Source organism: Mus musculus, chromosome 10, assembly GCF_000001635.26.
Source record: "Mus musculus strain C57BL/6J chromosome 10, GRCm38.p6 C57BL/6J".
NCBI classification, from domain to species: Eukaryota; Metazoa; Chordata; class Mammalia; order Rodentia; family Muridae; genus Mus; species Mus musculus.
In genome coordinates this window covers 73,815,958-73,838,663 of record NC_000076.6, presented here as the reverse complement: position 1 = coordinate 73,838,663, position 22,706 = coordinate 73,815,958, and the positions used below count along the sequence as shown (strand labels likewise).

Below are 22,706 nucleotides of genomic sequence, written 5' to 3'. Positions count from 1 at the left end.
CCTCACTCTAACACTTAGAATCCAGTGTATCATTTCACTCCAGAATCTGGTCTCAGAGCCACAATGGGGGAGACATTTTATTTCTCCTCCTGAAAGAGAACTTCACCATACTAGTCCTTTGATTCTTAATCCATAGTAACTCCCCCACATCCTTTATCTTCTGTAGCCACTAGACTATCACTTTGACTGCTTCTCAGTCTGTCCCTTCTTAGGTCACAGAGGCACCCAGAGAATTAAGGTAGATAGATGGTCACTGAGATTCAGTTGTGTGAGGAGATGAATAGTATTTCTCATCCAACCATTTGATTGCCAGCATGGGATGGCCTTTCAAGTCTTGGTTTCTTTGCTCCACACCAAATCTAATGGAAGACATATACATCTATCTATCTATCTATCTATCTATCTATCTATCTATCTATCTATTTCCAACTTTCCATTAATGAGAGTATTTTGTGGGAACTGGAGATAAATTTCTGATTTTAATATAAAGCAAACAGTCATAGTCTATTTCTTCTCTGAACCCATCACTGGATCTTGCTTTATCATGTTTCCTTTCTCAACCTCTGCTGTGCCACACCATCAGCATCAAAGGCAGCCTCCTCTTCTCTGGGGTCATCTACATTTTGTGTGTTTTTAAAAATGAACATCAAATCTTTCAATGATTTATGTAAATCTATGTAAAGTCAATATTCAACAAGTCTGGGATTCTTGCTCAAGCACAGGATAAATTGGTCATGACAAAGACAGCTCTCAGAAGTCAATGAGTCTAGTCACAGAAACATCAGGGTGGCTGTCCCAGATGCCACAGAAGTTAAGAAGTTATTTATTACCTACATTTATTATAGCAATAACTAACTGACACATGTGTCAGATACTGATTTGTCTGTCTGTCTGTCTGTCTGTTTCTCTCTCTCTCTCTCTCTCTCTCTCTCTCTCTCTCTCTCTCTCTCTCTCTCTCTCTCTGTGTGTGTGTGTGTGTGTGTGTGTGTGTGTAAATACCCAGGCATGCATATAGGGAAGGCAAAAGTCAACTCTCAGTGTCTTCTACCATCACTCACTCTCTACCTTAGAGACAGGGATTCTCACTGAATCTCCTAGGAGCCTATGTTTTCTCTCCATCATCTATAGTATTATAAACATGCACCATCACATTTGATATTTCAGTGGGTCATAGAGATCACACTCAGATTGTCATTCTCAAAGAGTATACACTTTAGCTGTGAAGCTATCTCACCACTTCCTTAAATGTATTTGTCTGTTTTTTTTTAAATACTTGATCCTCTTTTTAGTTTCCATATTCTCTAACATGGATCACTGTATCATTTGAACATCTAAAATCTGTTTTAAAATCCTAAAGCACCAAACATTAAATGCCTCAATACAATAATATCAGCATACATAGCATAGAGAATACAGTGATAGTAAAAATGTACAAAGAAAACAGTAACTGTAACTGAAATCACTATGTGGAGTGCTTGGGGGCATTCCTTCAGATATCATTCCACATAAATAAAAGAGATATCCTGGTAAGAGGCATTTGCATTGCCTTCTAAATTGTATTGATGCAATGCCAATACGATAAAAAAATGCTGATAATTCAAAAATCACAACTGACTATGATAGAATCCATGGCCTTTCTTCAAACAGACAGGTATACTCTTTATGTTGGCATTTCTTTTAAAGGAATCATTAGAAGAGACCCTAAGCATCAACTGCAGTTTTTCTTTGAGGACTTCTTCTAGCCAAATCTGAAGTGGGTGTCAGTGAGTCTACTGTTGTTTAATAATAGACATGTATATTTCCTCACTTGAATGCATCACCTCTTTTATGAGTTGGAAAGCATTCAGTTTATTTAATTTGAATGTCTGCAAGACCCAGAAGCAATCTTTATACATTTTGAGCATTATCATAAGTATTGTTAAAAGATCCTTTTAAAGAACCACTACAACACAGAGAAATGTTACCTTAGGAGTTCACACAAGCTCAGAATCATTACCAACATCAATGTTTCTCAGTGAGCCTGGGTAAAGCTTCTTATCTATCAATATCTACACCTAGAGGTAGATTTACATCATAAAAAGCAGTTCTAATATTGAGAAAGATTGGTGAAACACACCTAAGGTTATGATATCAGAATCGATTTGAAATAATAGCTGTCATGTTCTGGTGTCTTTTTTGTACTAAGTTTTGCCTTCCTAACTAGAAGACTGACTTTCAAGATTAGCAGTTCGTAGGCTGCTGTAAAGGATCAGTTGTAGAGCACATGTCCCTTATGAGTGAAGCCTAAGGCTTGGTGCTCACAAGTAAGAAGGCAAGAATGAGAACAAGAACAAGAGTGAAATATAACACTGATTATATATGTAATACATAATATACAAACATAAAATACATATTATTTTAAATTAATTTTGATGCTCAAATGATAACAACTACAGTTATCTTATCTATGATAGACAGACAGATAGCTAGATATTGATAGAGAGACAGAGACAAAGAGACAGAGACTGAGAGAGACAGAGATATTCCTGAATGAATTAACACTGAAGACTTCATCTTCTAATAGAAATTCACACCCATGCTGAAAGGAAAATTACATTCCAAGTTAATGTAGTCCAGAAAATAGCTACATAACTATGTAGTTATCCAACAGAGAATAACTTGTGCCATGTTATTTAGAAAGGATACAGAAGACTACTAAAAATTAATAGGAACACTATCAAGAAGATATCATAAACATAAATACATTTGACATAATGACATAAAACAAGGGCTACTGGACAAAAGGGGTAGATGTGTTTAGACACAACACAACAATTGTGAGTGACACACTCATCAGTTAGTGGACAAATTAAAAAAGAATTCAACAAGGAAATTTAACTTGTCACATACCTCAAAAGGATATAAGAGATCCCTACAGAATATGGCATCCAGTACCTCTAGGATACACATACTTCTCATTAGAATATAGAATTTTCTTGAAAGTTCACAAAATACTACTGCATAAAGTGAGTTCTAGCAATTACAGAACACACTGCAAGATATTATATAACAACTCAACAAAGTAGAAGGCAGTAGCAAGAACCTACAATAATAATCCAGATAATTATGCAGATAGTTACTGAACATCATACTTTTGAATGGTCAGCAGGTCACTAAAATAATCAGGGAGAATTGTAGAAAGTAATCAAAATAAAATGTAAACAGTATACCCAAAACCCTTTGGGATAAGACCAATGTAATTCTGAAAGTGAAATTAATTGTAAAGGCTCCCCACCCTTAAAAACCTGAGCAGAATTTCAAATTAAAACACCCAAGGATATACCTCGAGATTATAAAAAATATGAAGTCAATCCTGAAATTAGTAAACTCTTAGTTTCTATTGTGTAGCTGTTTCCCTCTGGGTTGGACATGCCCACTGATGTCTTGAGTCAGATTAGCTATCTTTACTCTCAGGAAACTCTTAGGAGATCTGTTGTTGGTTCACATTCTCATAAGGCTCATAAGGAGGGGACTGGTTTGTAAACCTCTTGTGAATCAGAAGAGCTTGTGGATTAGAACCTTTCAGAGATCCTGTTTGCTGCACATAAATTATCCAGAGGATTTCTTGGTCATGTAAATATATTTGAATCACTTACTCTCCTATAAGTCATATCAACAAACTTGTTGCTTCTTGGAGCTGGATTTGGACATGATCCTCCCATTTGTATGCCTTGTCCTATTAAGAGTGAGTACAATACTATTTGAATACTTTTTTTTTTGCTTCCCTGAGAAAGCCCACAATACAGTTCTTTACTTATAATGCCAGTGGTGTGGGCTCAACTAGAATCATGCTATTAAACAACATGATTTTGAGCAGATTTTCAGCTAGCAAAGGAGAGCCAGTAAAAATCCACATTTTGACAAGATATATAAGCCTTAAACCCAGCAGTATGGAAAGCAAGGTGGGTCTGTACTTGTGAGGACTCAGAGCTATACATTTCCTTATTCGTTGTTTCTTAGCAAACTTGATTAAGTTGAGAGTACCCATAGGAGATTCTGGATAAATAAACTGAGAAAATAAAGCAATAACATGTTGATATTCATAGCACTCTGGGGGGAGGGAGAAAAATGAATGGTAAAGGAGAAATGGAGGTCAGAGTAGGTTAGGGGAAAACAGACACTCTGGGTCTAGTGTGGGATGTGGGAATCAAACAGATGGAAGGTGAGTTTTACATTAGTTATTAAGTAATGCATTGCAGGGACAACGGGGCACATGAAAATGAATAGAAGGCAAAAGAAGACAATACAGAGCAACGTACAGTTTCTGAATCTGGAAATGTATGTTTTTTATCTACTAGTATAATCAAGATGCAAGAAGGGAGAAGAATGAGAAAGCCAGCAAGAAAAAGAGACAGAGCTTATCTTTACACTGAGACAACTCAATGGATACTATAGAGTTTTGGAATAAACTTAGAAATGATATGGATATAATTCCAGCAGATACCTCAGGGCACAAATTAACATTTTCGCAGTGGATGAGATGTGTCAGGAGTATTAGAAAAGAGAGGTAGTAGTGGGCAATGAATATGGGGATATTTATGCATAAGATACTCATTGAATAATAAGATGACAACCTCTGGTATGTATTCAGGAAAAAAAAAAAACGTAAAACAACACAATAATAATAGAGACATAAAGAGCTGTAAGATGTGCTGACAGGGAGACAGAGGGACCCAAAGCTAAAGAACAGTTAGCAATATCCTATAACACATGTCAAGGCATACAACTTTCCTGAGGTTAGCAATAATGACCTCTGTAGAAGCTGATATGAGGAGGAGCAAGGTAGCCGTGACATTGGAAATGATATCTCAATACAAGCAGTAAAACTGTTTTAATAATTTACTGATGGTTCACTGAATTTGAAGTCAAGTTCAGACTTATGAATCTGATTCTTTGTCGAGTCAAGGTCCCTTGGAAAGGAGTCATCTCCTATATGAGACTGCTAGGAAAGGCATATGTATCCCCCTCAAGACAACTCCATCTCCTCCAGCAGAGTGGGTGGCTTGAAGCTTAATAACTGAAAATTGACTTGAGGAGTAAGAGAGTCTATAATTGTTACAAAATCCCTTTTATTTGTCAACAGTAATAAACTCCAAGACATATGCTGTAAATATTATCTAAAATTTGTTTCTATTTTGTCTCTCATTAAATCCCCTATGACTTTTCTACAGTGCTGTAGGGGGAAGGAATTTCCTCATGGGCAGTAGAGGAGATTACCCCTTCATTCTGTTATGGTCTCAACATTCACAGTCAGTATTAAACTGAACTGTAGCATAGATGAGTGTAATAGCAAGCCTTTCCTGACACGCATACCATGTGAATGTGTGTGTGTGCATATATACGGTTGTAGTGCTTTGAATATCCTTGGCCCAGGCAGCATCACTATTAAAAGGTGTGGCCTTGTTGGAGGAAGTGTATCATTGTGGGAATGGTCTTTGAGACCATCCTCCTGGCTGCCTTCAGAACAAGATGTAGAACTCTCAGCTCCTCCAGCACTATGCCTGCCTAGATACTGCCATGCTTCCTGCCTTGAGAATGTGTTGAACCTCTGAACCTATAAGCCAGTTCCAATTAAATGTTGTCTTTTATAAGAGTTGCCCTTGTCAAGGTGTCTCTTCACAGCAATAGAAACCTTACCTAAGACAATGGGTATGCTTGTGCGTGAGTGTGCACACGCACATGCCTGTATACAGATGTTTATCTTATGCAACAAATAGAGAGCTGAAATGACAAAAATCACTGTTCCATAATCCACTAACATTGAATTCATTTATTGTTAGGTTCAAACCAAATCTTTGACAGCAGCTAGCTGTGGCTAAATACCTTTAATTCTAACATTCAGGAGGCAGTAGTAGGTGTATCTCTGTGACTGTGAGGCTAGCCTGATCTACAAAACAAATTCCAGGACAACTAGAGCTACATAAAAGAGAGATGCTGTCTAAGAATCCACAAATGGCATATTTTCACATCTTGTTCTGTCCCCTTTTCCATAGTGATGTGTCCTGGACCATAGAGTGGGTGCTATAATTATCCCATAATCTTAAAATTTTTATTTGAAAAGCAAATTTTTAAGAGTAAGTCCACTGCTTAACCTAAAGGAATTATTATCTTCTACATACTCAGCTCAGCATTGACCTACAAAGAATGAAATATAATAAAAAACATCTGCCTGCTCATAAGCTCTGCTCACCCACTGAGGACTCCCCCGTGTTTTTTTCTTCTGTCTCTATTGACAAGGATGCTTTCCTCCTAATGAAAAGTCACTTTCTTTTTTTATCTGCCATACTGTCTTAGAGTTAGGAGCGCCCCCACGTGAGATCTGGAGAAGCACATGTGAGAAGATGTTGGAAGCTCTGCTAAGATTTTGTCCATCATCCTCAATTATAGAATGTATATTAGCCAGTACCCTAACCAGTTAAGTTTTGAAAGTTTAAAAAAAATAACAAATACTTGATAAATGAACATGCATTTGCCCTGGATACTATTTCTAAGAGGGGAGAGGGCATTGAAATGCCATTTTGGAGGTTTAATAGAAAATATTGCAGTAAGGGCAGTCTGCTTCCTCCTGCCTCATGTCCTATGTGATTATTCTCCTATGTGGAGAATAATCAATAAACACTAGTAAGTTTGACAAAAAATATATCCAGAATAAAACCACGTAATATCCAAAACCCAAATTAAATCATAACAAAACAACAACAACAAAACAAATACTCAAGATGTCCTCTGTTGCAAGTGCCTTCCAGATGTCACCTGTCCTTGCCTGGACCATTGCTATGCCCTGGAATCCCCCTGCCTCTGCTATGGAGGAGACATCCACAGGGAAGAGAGAACAATCCAAGATAGTGAGTCTCAAAGTCTTGATTATCTCATGTTGTAATTGTTCCATTCTCATACATCATTTCTGTTGAAAGTGACAAATTCTGGTACACAACATCAAATTCATAAAGCACCTTTGAAGGAAGATCGGTGGGCTATGGAACCAATCACTGACTTAAGCTGAAGAATCCCAAGGCACTTGTATAATTTTTAGTGGTTCCATATGGGCATGATGACAGAGTTGGGCAGAAAAATCTCTAAGACAATCTGTTTTCCCTGCCTAAATGGCTGCAAAGAGAGAAATACACCAAAATTTTGGTAACACATAAGCCTTCTACAACCAACACGAAGTAAGATTAAGTAGGGAGTTGGTTTTCCACCTCTAAAACTTAGCCCTTCTACAGAGGATTCAGTAGCAGTCATTTAGGTTTTATAAGGTAACATGATGAATATTTCCACATGCCCACTGTGTATGAGAGCTTCAGATATTTGAGTCAGCATTATTCATTTGTGGGTACCCATCAGTGCATCTGTGGGGATATTTCAGGATGTAAAACAGATTGCTCTCTTCAGTGTGTGCATCCCTCACCCAATTTATTGAAGGCCTGAATGGAGAACGTTGAATGAGGAAAAAATCTCTATGCTTATTTTCAAGCTGGGATATTGGTTCTCCTGCATTCAGATGGGGATTTGGACCAAAATGTACCATCCACTTTCCTGAAACTCTAGCTCGAAAACTACAGCTCTTAGGAATTACCAGCCTCTATATATGACCTGTATTCATCTGTACATATAACCCCCCCATTCGTCTATCCATCCTTTAATCATTTATGTATAATATACCATGTATCATCCATCATCCATCAACTACCTGCCTAGCCATCTAGATAAAATTTCTCTATCTATTTTATCCATCCATGCATCTATTCATGTATTCTCATATTGGTTTTTGTTTTGGGGGAATTATTCCTCAGTATAGTATATCATTTCTTATTAAATGAAGAATGTCCAAACTCATCTTCCATTCAGCGCCAGAAACATAAGGTTCACTGAGCCTGCAGATCTCATCTAAACGTGTTTTTCACAGGGTCACTCAACAAACTCACCAAGTGAGCCTACACCCCAGCCCAGTAAAACGAAGTTAAGCAGGCAGGCCTAGGCTAAGCTTCACATCCATTGAGTACAAGACTTTATGTCTCCACTAATGGACATATTAATTGACTGAGTGGTGTGAGAGAGCTTAATTGAGCTGAATGTTAGCAACATCTGGAATTAAGTTACAAATGATGTGATTGAAGGCTCATTTATCCCTGGGTGTTGGGGACTTCAAAATGCTTAGCTTCACCCATTCCTATGGTAGCAAAGTTGCTTGAGACAGTGTTCACTGTCTCCTCCCAGAGGCTGAAATTCTGGTGAGAAACTGAAATCCTCTGTTAGGGTCAAGGAGCTAGTATTCATATTCCAAAAAAACATCACCACAACCTCAGAAAACAAAACAGACTTTATTTATACATTTCTGAAGATGAGGAAATTGTTTAAAGCACAGATGGAATACCTTGCCCTCAAAAGTAAATTAGTCATATATAAAGGAACCACTAAAGTCTATTGATGAGAAAATTAGAAAGCCAGAGCATGATGTATAAGCATGGTACTTGCAGATTCATATGATTGACATCCATGGCATCACTGTGTTTGGAAATAAGATTAAGTTATAAATGACAGAGATGACAAAAAGAACAATGGATACTTACTGTTTTAATTAGGGAAAGTACGGTACTAGATGGGTAGGTAGGTAGGTAGAGAGGTAGGTACATAGATAGATATGTAGATAGATAGACACATATGTAGATAGATAGACACATATGTAGATAGATAGACACATATGTAGATAGATAGATATGTAGATAGATACATATGTAGATAGATATATAGATAGATACATGATAGATAGGTAGATGGATAGACAGATGATAGATAGATCTCTGTATATAAATTTAATAGGAAAGGGAAGTAGAGCTGATCTCTGAGATTATTTTTGCTTGATGCTTTTACAATGGAGTTTTGTTCAGATTGCCTATGTTAGGCAGGCAACAGCCACCTATTCCTACAGCTAAACGAAAAAGAAAATATATGGAACTGTGTCAGGAACTGTGCAGAGAGCTTTGGCCATGTCATCCTCTTAGCCTCTGCAAGGGAAGTGATGTCACCCAGAGGACTCCTCGTGACTTATTTTATCTGAAAATCTCCGCACCTAAAATGTGTTGGTAGTTTATGAAACAACATTGGAATCTGACATCCTTTTCTGGCTTCTGGGGATACTCATACATACATACGCACACATACACACACACACACACACACCCCTAAACACACAAATAAAAAGCCTATAATAATAGTAACATGAAAATAAATCAACATCTAAATAGGAGTCACTTTCTATGTATGTACAGTGTTCTGTGTTCTATTAACACTAAGACAGAACCTTACTTTCGGGAAACATACAATGTGTCTCTCAATGTTACTATCACTTTACATGTAATTTTTGCAATTTTGTAATGAAGCATAATTATCTGACACAAATTCATGCAACATACTCAGAATCCAAAATGATTCAAGTGTAGATTTCTCAATAAATTTTGGGAGAGTACCTAAAAGTTTTGACATTTTTCCATCTCCCCAAAAATCCAAATCCTAGAGTTTCAGGGGAACACGCATCCCTTGTTTGAAGTACTGATTAGAATGCATTGTTGTTTCATAAACTGTCACCCCATATTGCAGGGAGAGATTTTAAGAGATAAAATCAGTCACAAGAGGCCATCTGGTTGACTGGTTAACATCACTTCCCTTGCAGAGGCTAAGTGGATGACACTGTCAAAGCTCTCTGAACAGTTCCTGGCATAGAGTGGACACTCAATATATTTTCTTTTTCATTTAGCAAACAGACTCTAGAAACACATCAAAGAAAGTGGAGGAAAATCATTCAAACCAGACCCTTGCGAATATTCTCAGAGTCTTGTCAAATGTGCTTCTGTCTGCATGAGAAATTATTTGTTTGGGAGAGAGAGCTCAGCATTGAAGCATTTAAAAATTTTACCTTCCAATAAATAAACTTACAATTGAGAATTAAGCTCTGTCTGCTGCTTTCTACCATGTAGCCTAGAAGTGCTTTAATCCTTACATTGAGCACATTTACACTTATAAACCAGACATACTCTTTGTTTTCCCCCATATCTCCTTCAAATTCAAGATCATACCCACATATTTTTCTCAATTAAAAATATCCTTCTGACTCCTTGCGTTTATGCTTTAGTCTATTTTAATTTTCCTTAGTTCATTTCCATTCTTTATTACCACAACAGTAACTCTCTGTCTCAAGCGCCTATCCTTTTTCTCATGTGCTTATAAGCGAAGCCATTATCATGTCAATTGTCCTTTTGAAAAGTGAGCTGGAGCACAAGGAGACACCCACTCCAATGCGTCTGCCAATCAACAGCTTGTTTGATTTGAAATCCAACAGGAGGAAACAGAATGCCTTCCTGCAATATTTCATATTAAAACACCAAAACCATATTCAATCTTAGAAAACAATATCCAGAGCAAATGCATATTAATTTACTAAATATTTATTCTCTCCCAGACTTTCAAGAGTTGAGCTGGTCAATGGGCTTGCTAATACATATTCTGTAAGTCACAAAAGAAAGTAAAAATTAAATAACAACAGGTCCTCAACTTTACCTGAATTTTATAGACAAAATCACTAGTTTATCAATACCAAATGATGTACAGAAGAGAAAGAATAAGGAGGAAGTGAAGTACTTGGCTATATACCTGATATTAATGCTTCTGCTTTTATGAATTTATCTTAGATGATGGTGATAGTGAAGATGGTGGCTATAATAATTAAAATAATAGTGATAATAATTCGATGATAATGATAGTGATGATGATGTTGGTGGTTCTGATGCTGATGCCACATAACAGACCCTACTTGTTGAGACCATCCTTGGCCAGATGGCTTGCATACTTGCATACCTAGGTTGGTTCTCTCTCTCTCTCTCTCTCTCTCTCTCTCTATATATATATATATATATATATATATATATATATATATATACACACACACACACATATATATACATGTATGTGTGTGTGTGTGTGTGTGTGTGTGTGTATGTGTGTGTGTGTGTATTCTATGCCCTTTGCATAGGTGGTTGGAGAAGTCACACAACTTGCACATGGCTACCAGGGCAAGTTCATTTGAACTGGTCTGTACTTTATTTCTCATACAATCTCCATGTATAACCCACTTATGGGACTGGGAAGAGCATCTTGTCTACCTCTCATATCAGCACACCGTACCTCCCCCACCTTCCTTTGAACACAGACTCTTTATCTTCTCCCTTTTCCTTCTATCTTTGTTTTTTTCTCTTTCCTTGGTTCCCATCTCTATTTTCCTGCCCATAGTGTTTGGTTATGTTGTTTTATTTGTTTGAGAAATGGCCTCCATATATAGTCTAGTCTAGCCTTAACTCAAGTTCCACTTGTTTCTAACCTCAGTTCTATGATTTATAGCTCTGAGCATTAACCAAGCACACCAGGTCTTCATTTCATATTCCACCTGCCATTTAGCAGGCTTTTTTTCCCTGTCAATCAACTTCTCTGTGTGTATCTTTGTCCAGGTCAGCCTGTCTATATCCTATATCCCTCCCTTCTCCCCCACTCTCTTCTGTCTGTCTATAGCCTATATCCCTCCCTCCCTCTCTCCCTCTATCTCTGTATGTATCTTCAATTTTAGCCTTTCTCCCAATGTGTGTGGATCTTTCTGCACTCCTGTTTATCCCACCTCTCACTCTGTCTTTCAACTTATTGTAGAATGCCTTCTCTTCTTTTTGTGAGTACCTGAGTGTCTCTATATGTGTACCTCTGTCAGTTTCTAAAACACCTCTGTGATTTTTGTTTGTCCCACTGCTGAAATGTCGAGTTTAAAGGCAACAGAAACTCCCATCCAGTTCTAAAGAGGCTCAGAGCTCTGCATTCCAGCGATGTGTGCAAAGTTGCAGACACCAATCCATTAAGTGACAAAGCGAAAGAGGAAGCCACTGTCCTTGGATAAACAACTTGCGTCCCCATAAGGATTCAGTGGTGCAGAATCAGAAAAGACTCATCCTGACCCCTCTGGGAAGACACAGTGCAGGCATTCAGTAGCTGGGTCCAGTTGAATGACGTACTTCATCCCCCCTGCACTGCCGTCCTCCATCCCGGAAACAGTGCTCAATTCTGTCTGAACCCGCCCTTTCACTGGCCATGGGAATGACGGGACGGTTCTGCACCTGCCACAGCCTGAGAATGTTTACTCTCTAAAAGCTTCATAGAAGTTACACCTCCTGTCAGCTCCTTGCCCATCAAGAAACACAAGAAGCAAGCTTTGAATTTTCTATTTACCAGCCTGAAGGAGAAAAGTGCTTTATTTCCCGTGGTTTCCTGGAATAATGACTACTTGTGCCTTTTGCATTTGTGGGATCAGTAGCTATGATCTCATATTCATGGCTGAACACATCCTTCAAACTGCTTGTGAGAGAGGAGAAAATCGGTCCATTTGTCTGCTCAGGTGGAAACTTATTTTCGAGCAGAAGTTTTGTTGCTGTTATGGTACACACACACACACACACACACACACACACACACACATACACTCACAGGCACACATATCACATTAACAAGTGAATCCAAGAAAGCTAAAACAACTGGATTTTAGATTATTTAACACCAACAACCCACAGAGTTCCTATGGGCATCCTTGCTGATAACTTTTCTGAAAGGTATAATACAAATAAAGCCTCTGGGAAAACAGCATTTAAGGGGCCTGCCGAAGTTTCAAGGAAACACAATCTCAAGTGTGTCTTATATAAATAGTGCACTGTGTGCATGCACATGTGTGAGTGTATGAACTATACAGGAGCATGCCTTTTCTGGTCATGTGAGCATAGATAGCTCTGCATGCATTCACATGTGTATGTGTGTGGGGGGGTGCATCCAGTTGGATGTATATGGGTGCACTGGTCAATGCATGTTTTTGTGTCTGTGTGTGTGTGTGTGTGTCCACCTAGCACGTAGGTTCTGAGCATGAGTCCTATGACTTACGTTCAGACTGAGAGCAACTGATAGCAACCTTCACCACATCTGGTTCTGTTATTTCAGTTGATACATGGGACCTGATGCAGACATGAGGCAAGGTCGTTAGTGCTCACCTTCAAGATCAACCCTGAGGAAGGCAGGATTGTATTCTAATTTCTATGTAAATCCATTTTTTTCTGTCACCATGTCGCTATGCTAAAGTTAATGATTCAAATGAATATTTCTTCTTAGCTCATTTTAAGATGTTTGAGCATGTGGCTTTGGGAGAATATGATCCTGCTGTAATTACTCAGAGTTGTTCTTCTTACTTTCTCAAAATCCACTAAGGGTCCTGGTGAATTTCCACAGTTGTTTTCAATAGTTTGCTTTCAGCTTAGCATCATAGGAGCAGGAAAACAACCCACAAAGCCCCTTAAGTCATCTTTAGTTTTCAGTCCTGTCTGGAACCTTGTAAAGTGACCACACACACACACACATACACACACACATACACACACATACACACACATACACACACATACACACACACACACACACACACACACACACAGCTGCTGCCACGAGGAAGCATGCGCACCCCACAGGCAAGCTTTAGGTGAGTGCGTTTGTGTGGAGAGTTACTTGGAACTACAGCAATTATTTCAACGATGCAATTTCACACTACCATTTTACAGGTAGAAAAGCACCAGGACATTATACAATGTTTCTAGTTCACTAAGGATTCTGGGAGGAAGGATAACGCCTTAAGAAAATTGTAGTGGAAAAAAAAAGCTCCAAAATATACAACAATATGACTATAACCCTAATCAGTGATTAATCAATTAACACAGAATCCCAAGCAAAATGGAATATTTAGGCAACATACACAACCTCTTCCTTAAGAAGCAACATGAGCTCATATACAAAAGACAGTCCAGCAAGCAAAGGCTCTTACAGGCGAAACTGATAACATGAGTTCCATGCTGACGCTCTTGCACCACAGGGTGGGAATGAAAGGCCAGTCTTCTATATGTTGTCCTAAAGCTTCCAACATTATCCCATGGCAAGGGCGTGCACACTAATATACACACATACATTAAAATGGGATCAACACAAATGCAATATGAACTTAAAAAGAAATGCAGCCTTTTTGTTTACATGATGATTGCTAATGATTTGAATGTACTTAAAACCATGTAGTCAGAATTAGGAAGGCAATAAAATATAAGGGTCTCCTGGGTTTACAATTTGGGCTAAGCATTGGTTCATGCAGTGGTCTGTCATTTTTAATAGCATGAACAGGAATAAATGGTCTCCTCAAGTCATACCTTTAATTTTGCAACACAGGACAACAGATCCTCAAACCTTACAAACTGGTCATCCCTGAGTTTTCTTTTTTATTTTTTAAAAATTTTACTTTCATAAAATAGTCTCTTTTTTCATGAAGTAAAAATCCTTAGATCTAGTGGTAACAGACATGAATAATTAACAATCCAGCATGTATTTCCTTAACATATATTGTGTGATCAAAAGTATTTATTGCCATAGGTCATCAAAATAACAGCTGCCTTTTGTGTTTTTTGGATTTTTTGTTTGTTTGGGGTTGTTTTGCTTTGTTGTTGTTGTTGTTTTTTGTCTTGTTTTTTTGTTTTTTTTGTTTTTTTTGTTTTTTTGTTTTTGAGTCAGGATTTCTCTGTATAGCCCTGGCTGTCCTGGAACTCACTCTGTAGACCAGGCTGGGCTCGAACTCAGAAATTCGCCTGCCTCTGCCTCCCTAGTGCTGGGATTTTGTGTTTCATTTTTAACTTAGGCTAATAACCAAAACTTTTGAGAGTGTCAGTGAAGGCACAAGTATGCTTGCCTGCCTGCTAAAAACTATTGGATTAAAGAACGCTGATTATTCAAACTTTAAATGTGGAGATATTAAGAAACAGAATATTTTATCTTTAAGTGTATTTATCCTAAATTTGAAATCACAAATGCTTTGTGTAACTGATTTTTATAATTTTCCTACTTACTGGTCTCATCAATTATCAACTAACATATCTTCAATGTAAGAATGTCTCATAAAGATTTTATTTAAATCTATTTATATGCAGCATCCACACATAGCCAGTCCATGTTTGTCATGGAGGCAGTTCATGAGCAAGACTCGCTCTCAGATCTGCTCTGGCCCTTCAGAGATCAGAGCTTCAGGGTAACTTTTGTGCAAGGGCTCTAAGGACTGGCAGTGCTTGCTGAGCACCAGCTGCGGGTTGAGGAGGTCACTGCTCAGTGGAACTGAACACTCACTGAACTCCACCTTTCTCTCAGAGGAGAAGGAGTCCACAGGCAGAGGCATCAAGTTACTGAAACTTGAAGAAGCTCAGGTGCAGATAAACTGTGACTCTGACTCAGCCACAGGTGAACAAAATAAAGGATCGCCTAGCAAAGGCAGCTCGTTGGGAAAACCAACATCTTTATTTAAAAAAATAAAAAAACAAACCCTGCCCATAGACCAAGCAAATGAAAGACTATAATTAAAACATTCATGCCTTTAAAAAAAACAAAACAAATATTTTCTTGTCTAGAGTTAAGTAACACCATAACTTGGGTATCTGCTTTCGATTCTTGACAATCGGTCGTTTTCTGCAAGCATGCCTGGAGTTCAGTTCACAGAATGCACTGCATGCTAGTCTACCTGGGCTCTGAAGATCTGGGGTAAAATTCCATTACTTTGATGCTTTTGTGTCCATGGCACACAGGTTAAGAGTCTCAAGAGACTGAGCCTGAAGGTAGTTATTCGGGATCCATTTTCCCCAAGGAAAACATGTCTGTAAAGTAGGAAAGCTGTTGAGACCATGTAGAACTACCTTTGTATCACCAAGAAAAGGTCAGCATAGATGCAATACTGTTCCCAGACACTTCCCAAACGTAACATAGTTTCCAGTGAGCGGGAGAGAACCCGGTATCAGCACTCAGATCCATAGTCCAACAGAACCCGGTAGACTGCACAGCATTGCTAACCATTCACCAATCAGCTCACTTATGAATTAGTACCTTCAGCAATGTCACACATAAAAGTAAACACTAGTGTTTGTGCACATAAAACACAGCATACCAGGTTTTATACTTCCAGTGACAAATAACTAGAGAAACTGATTTACACTTTAAAAAAACGAAACAGTTATAGTTCAAAGGCATTTATATATACATTGGCATCTCCACAAAAAATCACAAGGCTGCTCAGCCATCAGGAAGTAAAGAGGGCGAGCAAGTATGCTTGAATTTCCATAAAGTAAGCCACTCTTGTACACACTGAACAACGTGAGAGAAAGTGATGTCACAACAGAGGGATATCACGTCAAAACAAGCTCTCTAGGTTCTGCAGAGCTCATTGCTCTCTTAAACTTAAAAGAGTAAGCAAAAGCTGGGAGCAAGGAACTTACTTGCCTTTAAAGTTTCATCTTTAGTCGACACGAGTCCAGGCAGTAGGTCCCTGTGCCAAGATCGCTTCTGCACATCTCTTTACAAACCACCAGCGCTCGCTCTCTTAAGTCTGAAGATGACTGATTCATTCACAAATTATGCTCTTGTTTCTGATGAAGCATTATTATCCACTTTCGTTTCACCACACACATTAAAAAAATAAAAATTACTGGAGATGCATAAACAGAATCCCTTAACGTACTAACCGAGGAGGCATCCTATCTGCCCCCTCCGTGTTCGGAGGTGCTTGCCAACTGCCTCAGGTACCAGGAGAAACTAACCCCAAGCTGCTAGCAGGCATCCGCAGGCCCTCTATCTGTGGCTATTAGCGCAGCACGTTGATCAGCTGGCTGAAAAGCAATTAGCGCTCCTGCTCCTCCTGCTTTTATACAGGAGACAGTTGGATGTGCTAAGCCACGAGGAGGCTGCTGCATGCTTTGCACCAATTAGGAGCAGGTGCTACAGCCCCGAAGACAAATTGACATCCCACTGTTCACGCTGCGGAGGGCTTTTATTGTGCTATGTCCCCTCAGCTTGTTTGGTGGGGGCTCTGCTCTTTTGTGTGGTTGTACTCTTTCAATTAAACGGGATTGCAAAGTTCAGCACTTAGGTTTCGATGACGATATTATTGACCAGGTAAAATAATGTCTTTAGCTCTGATCACTTCCCCCACCCCTCTGACCTGTTTTTCTCCCCATTACCCAATTTCTTTCCACAAATACAACTTCTAAAACCAATGCTTTCATAACTGCGGATCATTGCTGCGCGAGGGTTGGGAAGAACCCTCCTGCATTGATTTGGGGCTAAAGTAAACAAAAGGATGCCATGATGAAAATATGAACTTGGATATATTTCTTAAATATGGCACCTTCACACTGATTTAGACTTTTATAAACGAGTGAAAGTTAGTCATGGTGCATTCTAACCAGACTCACACTTTGAATACATTTAGACTACAAAAGTTTATAAAAGTCGCATTAAATTTTGCCAATATATTCGAGAAGATATCTTACTAGTGGGCAGAGTAATTCCTCTGCTGCAGTTCTGTAAATAGGCACCCCTGCCGCCCCTGCTCTGCAAACCCCTTAATCCTCCCCACCCCCTCCACCCCGTCCCACCCCCATGTGCCCCTGGCTCCCTAGGTGGATTCCCATGTGCTAACTTGGACTGTAACCAGTGTTTAATCTAGAGAAACCAGACATTTGGTCACATCCCCAAGAAAAAGTGATGCAGCTGTTAGCTACTAACAGTTTGAGAAGAGTCATTAAACTGAACTGTCCCTAGCAAGGAGCACATTTACTGAGACCATTGGATAAACAGCTGCTATAATAAGAACTCCTAACTGTAATTTCGTATTAATGAAAAAGTCACTCTCACTCCTGGTAAAATTCAATTATAACTTCCATGACGCATCAGAAATTCAGGCACAACACAGAAAAATCTCATCTCTTCCTTGTCCTCTATGAGAAATTAGATTATCAACTGGATGTTTCATAAAATAGCTGATTTTACTTCTTTTTTTAATAAAAAAAATGACCACATCTCTGTGTTTAGATACCAACAAGAATATTTTTTATTAAAAATTGGCAAACTGTAATACCATTCTGAGTTTAAAAGTGAATTCTTGGCAAATAGTTTAAAAACAGATCAGAAAAGAGGGACAGTGTTTGAAAAAATTAAATAACATATTAACCAAGGAGATACTCTATTATGATGATAATTTCTGTTAAACAGTATAGAATATTCTAGACTTATTCCCACTTCTCTCATTCTCCATCTCTCCCTCCTGAAGCCCGGTTGAATTCAAATCTGTACACTCTAAAAGAGCTATGATTTCATTTCTTCAGTAAATCTACACTCAAATTAACATAAATATTTCATCATATGCCTGTGAGAATTACCTTTATTTACCTTTTAAATAATATCTGTTTGAGTATTTTATTTCTTTTTTTTTAGCTTTGATTTTTATTACTTTTATTTATGTGCATCTTTATTTACTCGATGCGTGTGTGTGTGTGTGTGTGTGTGTGTGTGTGTGTGTGTGTATCCTTGTGGTGTATCCTTGTGCATGCATGCCACAGCAAAGGCATGGAAGCCAAAAGGCAGCATACTGGAGTCAGGTTGATCCAACAGTGTGAACGCTGGATGTCATATACTTGGTGTGAGACCAAGAACCTTCACACATAAGCCAGCTCGCGGGTCGGGATATTGAGTTTCCCAATTTAGTAACTGTGTAGACACTTAGTTTAACACAGAATTTCCAGGCTTCGTCTTACTACCATCATCAGTGTTTCGGGTTACAGGGGAACTTCTCCAATATTGTAGCCTGAAGGCTTTGTGTTCTGCCTGGGCCCTATATGTACTGAAAAAGGGGGGTTATTTCTCTTTATGACAGACATTCCTTGCCATGAAGAGCTCTCACAAGTGTCTTCTCAGTATCCCAGACATACAGTGGCTGAGTTGTGCCTAGCAGATGGTCTCTTTCAGGAGGTACAATACTTAGTCTGGCAGGCCAAGAATTTGCCACACAAATGAAGACCTTTTCAGACATAGCAGACAATCACAAATGCAAGAAATAAAGTATATAGTATTTAAGAAGAAATGAAATGTTACATGTTTTGGAAAAAAACAATATTGAAAACCTCTAAAAGTTAAGAAGGTTTAAATATTGTTCATTTCTGTTTACAGTCATGTATTTGCAGCTAATATTAAATCATTGGATACAAGGCAAATTGACAGTGGGTAAATTACATTTAAAACTTTATACAGCTAAATTTTTAAGTTTGAGGAAATTAACATATACCCTCTGTCTAGAAGGGCATTCTATCAGATAAGTCTGCGTAGACATCGAAATACCATAAGGTATGGATTTATCAGTTGTAACTGTCAACCCCAAAGGTGGCTTCCTCTCCCCTCTCCTCTCCTCTCCTCTCCTCTCCTCTCCTCTCCTCTCCTCTCCTCTCCTCTCCTCTCCTCTCCTCTCCTCTCCTCTCCTCTCCTCTCCTCTCCTCTCCTCTCCTCCTCAACTATGCTAGGGAAGTCCTCTACCAGCACTACCCCCTGCCCCATCTCTCTCTCTCTCTTTCTTTCTTCCTTCCTTCCTTTCTTTCTTTCTTTCTTTCTTTCTCTCTCTCTCTCTTTCTTCTTATCTTCCTTCCTTCCTCTCTTTCTTTCTTTCTTTCTTTCTTTCTTTCTTTCTTCCTTCCTTCCTTCCTTCCACTCTCTAAACTTCACTTTTTTACTTGTCTTAACCACAGCCATGTTCAAAATTAGCCATTTGTATACAAAACAGTTATTTTAATTTGGGTCTGTTAGCGTACAATATATATGTTAGGTTGCATCCTAAAAATTTATGTTATTGTAATCACATTTTGTGAAAAAAATGTTTCATAAAAATATGCTGTCACAATTTATATTTTCTAAAGCCATGAAACTGAAATGTGATGTCATGAAATATAATGTTGCATGGGGACAGGCCCATGACTGGGTGTCCCCCTGAGAAATTACACCATGCCACAGATCTGGTGTAAGGGGTTTTGTTTAAGGGAAGGGAAGTGAGTAAGGGTTTGGAGAAGGGGTATACAGAGGCAGACTAGTGAACACGTAGACAGGCAGAGAGACAGGAGCAGAGCCATGAGGGCAGAAAGGGGGTGACAGAGAAGGATAGAGAGGGGGAGGGAGCTGTGGAGGAACATGTGGGGAGAGAGGGGGGAGGGAGGGGGAGGGGAGGGAGAGCACAAGCCCAGGGGTGCCTTTTTGTATGCAGCCCTGAAGCACCTTGCAGCAACAGGTGAAGAAGATGATATAAACTAGGTCCCTGGGAGGAGCCTAATGGAACCCCCTATAAGCTAACATGGGGTCCTCTTGCTGAATGTCAGAAAGCATTCCTCCCTCTTCAGCTGGTCTCCACAGGTGTCTGTGGCCATGTTCTTCTGCACATTGTTTTCTTAGGGGACAATTCAAAAGCAAATGCACAAAGACAATTTTCTGTAATATTAACTTCAAGAACAGTGAAAAGAGTTTGCTGTTAGGCGCTGCTTCTTCTTTTGCTGAGGGCTGACTGAAAATGCAATCACTTCTTGGAGGAGCTCAAACAAATACTTATACTAACCAAACACAATGTCTCTTATGGGTACTTGACATTGCCCACCCCCCACCGTGAGAAACATTTTAAAGTATTCTGATTAGTATTCTGTAGCAACTAGTAGTATAAAGCCTATGCTATTCTTAAAGATGGCCCATTGAGAAAAAGCACGATGTAAGAAGACATTTTTCCTCTCCTTGTAAAATGAGGACTGATTTCTTGAGTCAATAGTTATTGCAAAGTAAAGAGGAGAGAATGCGTTTTCCTTTCGACCCAGATTAAAGCTTCACTGCACACAAGCCTCTGCAGTATTACTAAAATAGCCTGCTTACTCTAGGCAGTGTCTCCTTTAGTTGGCTGGAATCAAGCTGTGGCAGGCTTGTTACTATTCACAGTTATTGACAGTTGAAATCCAGAGCTGCTAGTAAACCTCACAGTAAGACCTAGGAACCGGAGGCTTTGGAATCATCTATGCTTACATCAGTAAGACTTTGTCACACTTTCCTGGTGATTCCATATTTATATTAATACTATATATATATATATATATATATATATATATATGTATATATATATATATAGTATTAGTATAGTATTAGTATATATATGTGTGTGTGTGTGTGTATATATATATATATATATATATATATATATATATATAATTTTTCAGCTCCAATATAGTTACATCATTTCCCATCTTCCTTTTTCTCCCTACAACCCTTCCCATCCATTTACCCTTGCACTTTCTCAAATTCAGAAGAAAGAAGATAAAGGAGCAGTCTGGATGTCTGGAAAAGTCATTAAGAGTCATGTTATTCTCCATTTCTGTAGAGTTACATATGATTCAAATAAATCATTGCACACGTTCACATACATAGGTTTAATGAAGTTTTCCCATCTGGGCTCAATATGCCCCCCCCCCCAAGCGTTATTACACATTTAAAAAGAATCTACCACTATCTACTATCAAGATTTAGTAATATAAATTTAACTCAGTCTTGCCAGCAGTATTTAATTCATGTCACAAAGTAAGCATTTACTTAAGAGACGACGGCTCAGGGGGACCAGACTGTAAAGATCTTTAAATACTCAGATCAAATGGGTTAAAACAAGCCCCTATCTCATAGAAATAACTTGGCAACTACACAAAGGAGGAAACCAGGTATGCTAACTGCAGATCTTCACTTAGCCTCCTCCAAATCCAGGTCTCCAACCCAGTGGTAGACTCCAGCCTCCCCTGCCTCTCTGTCCCCATCTCCTCTTGACTCATCCCTTCATCTTAGCCCCCAGCTCCAGCAGCAATTTTCTGGGAACCTCAATGGCAAAACCGCCCGAAAAGCAAGGAGAGCACTGAAGGAGGCAGGCAAAGCCTCAGTTTTTCATATCCTCTCCTTTTTTTTTTTTTCCAAAACCAATCAATCAGTGTCATCTGCAACTCTGCTGCTGCCTGCCTGCTATGGCCTCTCCTTACTCTCTGCCCCAGTTGCCAGGAACTGGGAGACGTGGGTGAGACACTCTACTATAATACCTCCTGTGGACCCTGTCAGCACTGTCCTCTATTCCTAAATATCAGCTCCAAATACTTAGAAACACATCTTTTCCAGAACCCATAGTGGTAACAATTAGCAGAATCCTGAGGTATTCCCGACCAGGCAACACATAGCCATGTATACTCTCCTGAGAACCAGATAGGGCAACAGAATCCAAGAAAACAAAACTCCCACACAACGAAGACAAGACCACTTATCAGCACCTAGAATTACAACTTTCCCAAACTCAGATGCTTATGCCTAGGTAAAAACAAAATCAATAACTGCCAGGACAATATGCGTATCCCTATCTCCCTTGAGCCCAGGAACCCTACTCTAGTAGTCCCTAGAAATGCTATATCACTGAAGCACAAGACAAGAACCTTAACATAGTCTTTATGAATGTGATCGAGTTCCTTAAAGAGGGAATTAATAAATCCATTTAAAATAATCTACAAAAGCACAAATTGTGAAGGGACATGAATAAAATAGCTCAGGACCTGAAAGTGGAAAAAAAATAAACTGAGGGAAATCTGGAAATGGACATTTTAATACCTTGAACAGGAACCTCAGAAGCAAGCCTCACCAACAAAATATAAGAGATGGGAGAAACATTGAAGACAAAACAGAAGAAATGATACTTCGGGTAAAGG

The 22,706-nt window shown here is 38.9% G+C and overlaps 1 protein-coding gene across 35 annotated transcripts in view; it reads right to left on the bottom strand.

Annotated features, from left to right (window-relative positions):
* Pcdh15 (protocadherin 15) overlaps positions 1-22,706 on the bottom strand; it is a 1,553,555-nt gene that overhangs the window by 811,168 nt on the left and 719,681 nt on the right. For 14 of the 35 annotated variants that reach the window (NM_001142746.1, NM_001142760.1, NM_001142742.1 and 11 more), the window contains exon 1: positions 16,405-16,797. The exons of 14 other annotated variants lie outside the window; for them this stretch is intronic. The gene's annotated coding sequence lies outside the window, so the exon portion shown is untranslated. Of the gene's footprint in view, positions 1-16,400; positions 17,530-22,706 lie in introns of those variants that run through there. 7 more of the 35 variants (XR_001779432.2, XR_001779438.2, XR_001779440.2 and 4 more) reach the window with 2 other exon arrangements.